The sequence below is a fragment of the Larimichthys crocea genome, chromosome XXI (assembly GCF_000972845.2).
Source record: "Larimichthys crocea isolate SSNF chromosome XXI, L_crocea_2.0, whole genome shotgun sequence".
Taxonomy (NCBI): domain Eukaryota; kingdom Metazoa; phylum Chordata; class Actinopteri; family Sciaenidae; genus Larimichthys; species Larimichthys crocea.
In genome coordinates this window covers 3,595,096-3,606,008 of record NC_040031.1, presented here as the reverse complement: position 1 = coordinate 3,606,008, position 10,913 = coordinate 3,595,096, and positions in this window count along the sequence as shown.

Here is a 10,913-nt window from a genome sequence, read left to right as displayed (position 1 = left end):
AGAAACACAAAAGAACTACAAATGACACGTTGTTGTTTTGCATGTCTTTACAGTTGCTTTGTGTCTCTTTGTAGTCATTTGTATCTCTTTGTAGTAGTTCTATGTCTCTTTGTTGTTGCTTTGTGGCTCTTGACAGTCATCTTTGTCTCTTTGTAGTAGCTTTGTATCTCTTAGTTGTTGCTTTGTGACTTAACAGTTATTGATAGACTTTTCCAAAAATAAATGTTATCACTTCAAACTGAGGCCTGTGCCTAGGTCCGTTTAATAATCCATCCATGTGTAGACACCTCGCCTTATTATAATCTCAATATACTATGTGTTGTGATTCCACTATGTTGATTTAATAAATTATTGCTTAGTATATGTGACTAGATTAATACAGGAGAAGCGGATTATGCTATAGTAGTGGCTATAAGTTTCTGTCGATGCCTTGATACTTTCTGTAGTGAAAACATTATTGTATTCCATTGTTTAATAGGAAAGTAAATTGTATTTGTGAAGCTTTTGGCAGATGCTTATGGTGTAAGAAATGCCAACAATGCAAACCATTTGTCATATTTTCAACTTCATCATTAACAAAAACTCTCAGACTGTGGTTTGTACTTGACACTCGACTGAAAGCTGTTTGGGTCAATATGGTAAACAGAGTGTTGTTCAAAACTTAGAGTGTGAAGAATGTTTAATTACTTACTTGTAGATAGCAATTAAAAATCGGAGAGCAACACATAAAACTCTCCCAACGTGGCCTTGATCAACACTGTCTTGATGCTGGCATACTGCACTGGTTTTTAACTTTTATTCCGCAGTTTGTTAAAAAGAAGAAAAGCTTCATCTCTTCTCTGAGCTTTTCGCAATTTGCTTTCACCACATTGCCAAGAAATCAGGGAATTATCTCGTTTTGTTCAGTTTTTGTGTTGCTTTTCTTATTTATCTTGCATGTTCCTTCAGGGAAGACAGTGCTTGCAATAAAGGCTTCTCAGACAGAACCAAGCAAAATATGACAATAACTCTGTATAATACGATAAGTAGCTTAGCTAACCACTTTGCTGACAGACAACCTCTAAACTGGTCTCCGAAATCCTCAGCTTCAACTTCAGGGCTTTTTGTGTCAAATCAAATTTAGGCATAAACAAGCAAGGGTTTCATTTTAAAGCTCCTAGGTGATGTAAGATGGTTTAAAATTTGTTGCAATTACTGTGTGCCAAGTATATTTTCCAGCTGGTAGTCTGTGCTTGTCTTATAATTAAGTACAGTGCCTAATTTAATACACTGACATCATCTTCCGTATTGATCTAAGTGATCTTTGACTTCACCTAGACCTCAGTGCATCAGACTAACAGCCGCACCACAGCTAATTTGTGTTATTGTGAAGATGCTACCAGGGACAGTTAAGAAAAGAGAGTCATTTACTGTATCTGTTTTATGTAGGTTTAGCCAAATGACTGTAAAAAAAAAAGAGAGAGATGACATGACTTGTCCTTAAAAGTGACTTAATGTTAACAGAATGATTTTGACTTTTCAGTATGGCCCATGTTCAAAGTGCTCGTCAAATTAATTTTTCATTTTAGGAAGCTCTAACCATGCTGCTCTATGCTTAAGTCTTCATGTTTGTTCTTCATGAGTTATTTTGTACAAAGTAAAGGGGGTTTCACTTCATAATTGACAGCTGCTTTGAGAGAATTGGTCACAGAGTTTTTTTGGGGGGAATTGTACATAGCTGATAGTTAGAAGAGATTTACATTAACGTATAATGTTGTCATTGATATGCATCAGTGGGTGCAAAAACTGATTCTAAGTATACATGTTCAAAATTGGATCCTCCTTAGAAATATTAGCCAGCTTTCACAAATCACAGGTGTCATTATGATAATGGTTTACAAAATGCCATTATTCCCAACCCTGCTGTTCTTTAAATTCACTGATTTGATTGAGGCACCACAGCTCTTTTTTTCCCTTAAATTACTGCCGCAATGTTAGCATTCATTTCCTCCAAGGGAACCCAATCCAGTGGTCCATGAAGTCAATAGGCAGTGATTGGACTGAAGCAAAGTGTGAGGACAAAATGTGTGTGAGCACTGGCCCAATCACCAAGGAGTTCAGTGGTTTATGAAAAGGTAAATTGCCTGAATCAGACCATATCCACATTATGTGGATAATTCATTTAAGAGTGATTGTAGTGTGAATGGGAAACATGCAGTGTTAAGAAAATGCTGACATATAATTATAAACTAAATATTCAGAGTTGCAAAATTCCCATTTGAGTGAGACTTTAAGCTTTTACTGTGGTACATTTTAGAGAGGTATGCAGCATTTTTCTTTTATTAATGTCATTACTAGTTTCCTAACAATACATGGCTTAATTGGCTCAGGTGGTAGACAATTAAGAGGGTCTCGGAGGGTCTCTGGTTTGATTCCCGGCTCCCTCAGTCCAGCACTTGGGCAAGATACTGAACCTGATATTCCTGATGGATGTACTTAGATAGATAGATATATACTTTATTTATCCCACCACGGGGAAATTCACTTGTAACAGCAGCAAGATAGAAAAACAAAAGTAGAAGAGGCCAAAACAAAAAACAAAAAAACACAATAAACAGACAGAAATTAAACGGACAGAAGTATCTATAACAACACAATAACCACGAAAGAAAACAATCAACCTTCAAAAACCTATTGAGTATTGAGAGTATTGTAGTGTAAAAGTGACCATAGTGTAAGTAATTTTGCAAAGAAAGTGACCATAATATAAATAATAGTATTATAGCTATAGAGTAGTGACCATAATATAAATAGTAATAATTACAAAAATGCATGAACATGATATAAATAAGAACTGCAAGGTATAAATGAAATAAAATGGAAACAAAAATTGCAATAAACATGAGCAGGAGACTACAACAATCAGGTGGTGCAGGTGCTGTAGAGCCTGACAGCAGCAGGGATGATGGACCTGCAGAACCTCTCCTTCTTACACCGTGGGTGTAACAGTTTGCTGCTAAAGGAGCTGCTCAGAGACCCCACAGTGTCATGTAGGGGGTGAGAGGTGTTGTCCATGATGGATGTCAGCTTAGCCAACATCCTTCTCTCCCTCATCTTTTTCATCTGGCATCACTAACCCTAACAACTGCGATCTTGCTAAAGTTCACATGAAGATGGTTAGGTGGTTATCAACTCAGTTACCCCAGGGTTTCCCAATCCATCTGTGAGCATGTTCACATAAAAGGGGTGATATTTGTAGCATAGGGTCAATCAGAAACATGGACAAGTCACAGTAGTGGATGGATGCTGGACATAATGGACATAAAACACAAGTCAACAAGAATCAAACAGATACACGGCCGTAGTGCTGTTGTGTTCTCATAAGATAAGTGAGATACCTTCAACAAGAATCTAAAATCTCTTCGATAAGAATTGTCAGCGTAAGCCAAAGGGTTTTGTCGATGTTTGAGCACTCTTGACTTTCAAACAGACCCTATTATGATCCACTTTTAGGGATCTTGAATGATGATGCCATATTCCAGGAAAAATGATTACTCAGTAGCTGGTGCTTTTATAGGACTCTATAAAGCTTTTATAGACCTCTTATCTCGAAAAACAGATGCCCAGCATAAGTTCCCATGACGATGTACCCTTGTAAAAAATCATTGTATGAGTTTTTGTATTTGCCTAAACCTAACCAAACCTTAACCACAGAATATTCATGAAACTGTTTATTTGTCAACAGTAATTTGACATGATGATGATGACAAATGAGGTCATTCTGTCAAAATGTATAAGATCACAAACAGTTCTGTGTCTTTCTAAAGGAAAATACAGTCACAAACAATGTAATTTGTAATTTCATTTGATGGACTTCGTTGTGTAAAACACAAACTGAGAGTGTCAGTACTTCACCATTTTGTTTGCTGCTAATCACCATGTGGGAGGACAAGATTTGACAATTTTCAATTGTTTTGATTGTAAGAACATTGTGTGAAGAAAACAATCTTCAGCTCCATTTTGCATCACAATTTATTCATACTTTGTTGCATTCACAGAGGTTGCTATTTGAAGCCTTTTGAGCCTTTCATAATCAACAAATCAGATAAATCAAATCAAATCAGTGGAGATAGCTACCAAGACAGTTGAAAAGTCCTTCCATGCTTAACTTATTCAAACTATTGCAACTAGTTGTGGTTAGAACCTTGTTGGTAATGCAAATAGTATTTTCAGATAAATCCACATGATCAGTGAACAACAGTGGCTCCAGGTTCACTTTGTGCTTCAATAGCATGTCAATTCCCCTCCACCAAAGTGATAGGGAACTGGAAAGGACAGTGTCCTTGTAATTGACTCTGCCTCCACAGTTAATAAGATAAGACAGTGAAAGATAGACAGCTACAGCTATTAGTAACACTGCTGGCCACAATTAGACATACAGTGTTCCTCAGCTCACTAAAGAAGTCAGGTATCTGAGTTATCTCTCTTTCACAGGAGGTCATGATGGGTGAATGAAAAAAGTGTTTTCAGAAGATGGAAGGGTGTCTTTATTTCTGTCACAGCTAACAATCTACAAGTGTGATGCAAGGACCCACTGTAGTGATTTTACAGCTAATAGGAGAGGAAATTCATCCGTGGGCTGTTAATCTCCAAGCAAATTCATTTAATTGTAATGCAAATGGACTTTGTTTGTAGAACATTACTGTAAATCCTAAGTAAATGACACTAATGCTGTTAGATTATCTATATACTTACAAGCACAGAGAATCGTGTTGAAGAGTTACAAATATCTAGAATTAAAAAGTCTTACAACCACATAAGGACATCTCACTGACATCTTTTCAGTCTTTGCTCTTGTTACTTTGCTTAGGAAAACAGAAAGAGCGCTTTATTGTGAGATGTACTGGCAGAACAACACAGTTTTTTAAGACAGCTTCTCGAAACGGTTTTACCGTCACTCTCACTGGCTTTTATTTTCTCAAACGAATAACAGGGAGCTGCTGGGAACAAGATTGTAGACAATAATATATGATTGTTCTGTATGTACATCACATGAAAAGGCAAAGGGATAACTAAAGTGCACATATTAATGGAAAAGCAGGAAAAAAATGACAGTTATTACACTGCTGTGCCACAGAAAAACAGTTTCCTTGTTGCTTTTGTGTTAAATTATTCCTGTTGCATCAGTACTCATCAGAGTGCATAGTCCATAAATTTGCCCCTAATGTGTTCCTATGACCACCCGAGCACCCACTGAGTTGCATCAGTGTAGATCCATCCTGGGAGCGAATGTGCTGAGTCCATCTGCTACTCTTTATAGTTATCAGGAAGAAAATCACAGGCATCTGACTGCAAAGAGACACAATGAGCACAACAGTGGAAACAAATTGGTACTCTGGGGAGCTCCGATGCCTCCTTTTTGCTACCCAGTGTGGTGGGGATGACATAATAAAATACTTCAGCTGCTGCAATGGGGGTTAGCCCTGCAGAAGACTGTGTGTGTGTGTGTGTGTGTTTGAGGTGTAAACAATAAAACAGCTAAAACTTTGCATGGTGAGCAGCTTAGCGTAGTGTCTCCACACATGTCTGTCTTGTGTCTGATAGCGTGCGTGTTAAAAACAGGGCTGATATGTGTCATGCTAATCTAAATTCTCATGTTGACACTGTTTGCAACATATATCTGGTTTATATTCCCTGTTGATTTCATGCGTTGTTCCCTACTTGTATTCATTATCCCCTGGTGACAATGAATGGCATTATACACTGTTTGGTGCATTAAAGCACACAGACAGATGTGCTGCGTTCACAAGATGCTCCCATCCCCAACAACTATCTATTTGTCATTATTATGTTTGGCAAAGCCCCCAACTGTTTGTTTGTTGTTAACCAACCTGCAGGAAATAATGTTACATCTCAGGACCACAATAGAATATGACTTGACTTATACTTTAATCAACATACAAAGAAAAGTCTAAAATGGTTCCCAGAAGAACTGGCATTAAAGCTAGTAAGACATTTTGCCAATGCTTACCACTGATATAAAGTAGCTTAATAATAAGTCCTCTGAAGCACCACATTACAGCCTGGGAGGCAAACTATCTGAATGCCTAAACACCATAAAAACAAACAAAAGCAAAATTGATTTGAGCTGTTTTATACAAGCTAAACATAGTGCCTTAGGCGTACACAGAATTTGAATACTCAACCTCACTTTCTGTGACCTTGTTTATTTTTAATCATACCTCCTACACACTGGAAGGTAGATGAACAATATACCTTCCAATACTAAGTTTGCTAAAGGTATGGGGATTGTCAGGATATTTTTTTTGTTCTGATGGGGGTTTAATTTAGCCACTAATGCATGTGATATGTTATCACATAAAAGCAGATGCTATGTTGTTGGCATCATACACTGACATCCACAACCCCAATCTGTCTTTTATTGCCCCATTTGCATATGAAGGCCTCCTGTTTAACACCTTTCTGCGTGTAAGACAACACAGAAAACGAGAGAGCAGTGCGTTATCGACCTTGAATATATATCAATGACAAACTGAGAGGAGTAGAGAATCGCTAAAAAAAAGAGACATCATATGGCGTTTTGTGTACATTCGTCGACTTGGCAAAATGGATATTTGATTTGTAGCGGCTATTAAGTGCAATATTTACAGTAAATTAGCTGTGCATCTTTGCATTTAATGAAGGAGGGTGTTCTTTCTCTATGGTCTTTTTAGCATCACTCTCTGACACATTTTAAGACGTCCTGCTAATGAGGATGGGAATGCTTAATGAGGTAGAGATCTACCTTTTCTATGTGCTGGTGTTTAGCAAATGTAAACATAATTACAGTTACACAGAGATAAAAAAAAAACCCTCCAGACCTCTGAAAACAATCACAGACCGTTTTAGACCGGGGAGAGTAGAGGCTGGAAACCATTTGCGGCCAAAAAGGTGAGAGTCAACAGGAGGAGCCAGCTACACCTCCTGCCACACACAAGCTCTGCCAGAAAACAGACACATGGCAGGGGGAACAGAGAGAGCATGAAAAGAAAAAAACACAACGACCAAACAAACAAAGCTAGTCTAATTGTGTCCTGGCTCTAGATCTATATTTAACAAATAAATACGAGAGTGTTATCGATCTTTTCATCTTACTTTCTGCAAGAAAGAACCTATGTTTATTTCCAAAAATGTCGATCTGTTCCTTTAAGACTGTAAGAGAGAGGTGGACACCAGAACAGGAGACGGTTTATCAATGAACTCATCACAAATGTAACGCTAAAGAGGTTTAATGGTCATTGATTGTTAACCAGTTGCCAGACTAAGTTCAGTTTCACTTGATGAATAATGCTGTCTATCCGAGATGTGATGAAATTAAATAGCAGCGATGGACTGCGTGTCTACATTACGCTCTGTGGAAGTAAAGACCTTGAGAATGAGAGAAATGTGCATCTTATTGCAGACTGCTAATCAAAACACATTACAGATACAAGCTGGAGGAAGGTATCCTCATCTCAGTGCAGATCAAGGTCAATGTTAGCTCTTTTTCTTTTTGCATCTCTTTCATCTGGTACAGCTTGATATTAATATCCATGTCCTTGAGAAGGGCATTACCGCTAAGTCAAGGTTGATGATACAGTTAGGATAATAAGTAAAGGACAGATTTGGTGCATACTTACAGGACTGTTGAGAGTTAGAGTTGAGAACAGAGAGTTGTTTGCACTTTTATTATATCTTTAAAAAATAAAAGCAGTTACACAGGAATGATATTTGACAGATAAAACAAGACAAAGAGTTCACAGTCACACTAGAGGGTCGGTGAAGCTGTACCTAGACACAGTGGTCCTTTTAGCTCAATGTTAACATGCATTCAGTGCCAACATGTTCAGCAGGCTGGATGGATATTAACATACAGACATTGTTAATTAAGACAAACCTCAAAATGTAGCTGAGGCTGCTGGAAATGTAAGTTTTCAAGGTATTCGTATTGGACAAATATAAAATTTGACTCGATGATGGTGTTTGATGAAAAATCAGGGGGTCACCAGTTATTCATTCATTTTCATTTATTCATCCTGTGGGAACTATACATGCCTGTACCAGATTTTGTAGCAATCCATCCTGTTGGATTCTGTCCAGACAGAGCTGTTGAAATATTTTAATCTGGAAGCATAATTATAAGAAAAAAATATTTTAGAGCTGCCTCATTTTAGAGCTACCCGCAATTTGCCAGAGAAAATGAAACACCACCTTTTTAAACCATGTATCTATCTGTCAAATGGCTGTACTCAACAGTTGTGAATGACTATGCAGGATGCACTGTTATCCCACAGTGAAGATGGTTCAAATGTTTGAATTGTGTACATATGTGATGTAGTATTTGAGAGGGGGGTCACTGGATGCTGTTGCAGACATCACAGTGACATGGTCAGCAGATTAAGGCAGGTGATGCTACATTACCGGAGTGATGTGTGTGAGAAAATAACAGTTGATGGATGAAGGAGAGAATAAAGAGACCCTTTAGGCCTGGTTGAATATATTGCCACTGTAATTACCACCAATATCTGCCAATGGCCCATTCAACGTTTGTCACAGGTTCAGGGCGTTACTTAACCTTGCTAAGCCTAAGTAGAATGAGAGTGAAAATGATAATTGAGTGGTCATTACAGATGAGGATCTTGTGTTAATAGGTGCTAAATGATCATCTAGGAGGGAATAAATGAGTCTGAATGGCTGAGTGGGAGATGGCTGATGGAGGTTATTAGTATCATTATTATTGGATAGTATGGTTGCTATTGGCATTTCCAGAATTAAAGTTATAGGGAGCTGTGAGAAGGAAATCCTCCACGCTGGCAAAATTATAAAGCAGCCTTCTAATTAGAAAGTGAAATTAAAATGCTCAACCAATGGATGGTTTCATTTTAAAGCCACAAAGAGGCGGGAGGAAAAGTCACCCTGCCTTTCCTATATGAATTACAAATTTAAAAACAGTTTGTTTTCAACTGCGCAACCATTAAAATGCTGTCCTTCATTTCAGGACTAACTTTAGGAGGAGCGTAGGACTACTTTGTCATCTCTTGCGTGTCATTTTTCTTAACTGCTTTTTACAGCGTCTAATATGAAAAACTACAATGAAACATGACCTGATTATCAGCTGAGTCTAAACCGATGAGCATATGGAAATATGTGCCAGTGTATTGCACAGTATTCGACATAGGAGGTGGGTGGGTGGTTATACATGATCTAGAAACTGCTGTAGTGTTGTGTTCAGTACATGTAAACAGCACCCATCATTTACTCATCATGACAGACCAGTACAGGTTAATAAGCACTTACTTATGAATGCTTGCACATATGCAGGTGAATATTTAGTAGCTTGCATCTATCTATTTCACTTGTCTACAGCAACACTGGACTGAGAATAAACACAAATAATAATATGTTTGTTGAGTCAACTGTACTGATAGGTCAATTGATTCAAAGTTCACCATTGAAAACCTCCATAAACGTTTGTGACGTGTCCAACACACACAATCCAATACAGTATAGTACAAACAACAGATTCAAACAATGGGTTAGAATTAGCACTGATCAACCAAGACAGCTTGACTGCATGTTCCCATTTACACGTCAAAGTCAGAGATCAAAAACCTTAGAAAGATTAAGGGCAATAACAAAATTCAGACAGATATAAACTAATCTCAGCTGCACGTGACCAAGGAATACAACAAGAGTTTTGAGACCCGGAGCTCGTTAAAGTAGCTTGGAAAGGTGTGGGAACCCTTTGATGAAAGCTGATTGCATTGATTAAAGTTGACAGCTACCTGTGTAGAGAGCTGGCTTCAATACGCAATCCAGACTTCAGATAGTGTTATTTCTGTGTTGCTGAAGAGTTTAGAAAGAGTATTAAAAAAAAAGTTAAAGTCATGAATAAATAAAATGGACTCTTTTGATTTGAGGTTTTTACAATACAACTAAAATTAGATTTCATTGTGGTACTAAATAGATGCTGCATAAACCAGTAATAAAATATTCATTATTATGACTGCTATAATTATTAACTGTAACCATGACTTTTATCCCTGCTAGTGTCAGCATACATCAGTGGACACACAGTCTTTTAATCTGTTCGGATAAAAATCACTTGTCTGCGTTACCAGCATTGGTCAAGAAATAATAACAAAAAAGAAAAAAACACTCACTCACTTGCTGCTCCCTATTCACGTCCCGCATTCATCTTCTGTCCTTATAAAGAAAGAAATCAGATGGTTTGAGAGGCTATGATAGACTTCCTGTATCATTAGGGGAGTTGCACCATTCAGTATATAGTATATGTTACACTGGCAACACCCTTCAATTGTATCTGTAGATCAGTCTCTCCTCCCTGTGGAGCAGTGTATTGTATTCACACTCCTTGCAGCTACTTTATAGTTGTGAAGCTTACCTATGCATTCACCTGGAAACACAACTTCCACTGTTCCAGCTGTTGTCCTGTGGGAATACTTCCACCGAGACGATGAGCAGGTATGCCATTTTTTCAACCTTCTGGAAAAGCCTGCATACATCCTTGATGCTTCACCGGGCAAAGACAAGACACATGCACCCTCCATGGGAGACATAATCCATGCTGCTGCTTGCTTTCCTGCTCCTACCGGACCTCATTGCTATAGATGGGGCCCTATGTGATAGCTTTGGCTGGAACAGACTCAGATGAATGCGTTGAAACAGACTAGTATAGTCTTTTATGTGTGATGGGTCCCATGTGTGCCTTCACAGATTGTGCCAGGCTAGACAAGACTCTCGGGGCTCTCCCCAGCTGGTATATTGTATATTTCCTGCATTATTACTTAATGATGCACTACCTGCCTGTCACAACTGTCTTAGCTGCTCACTCTTAAGTGAGACTGCCAAAGTGTCAGCTTCCCCTACAATGC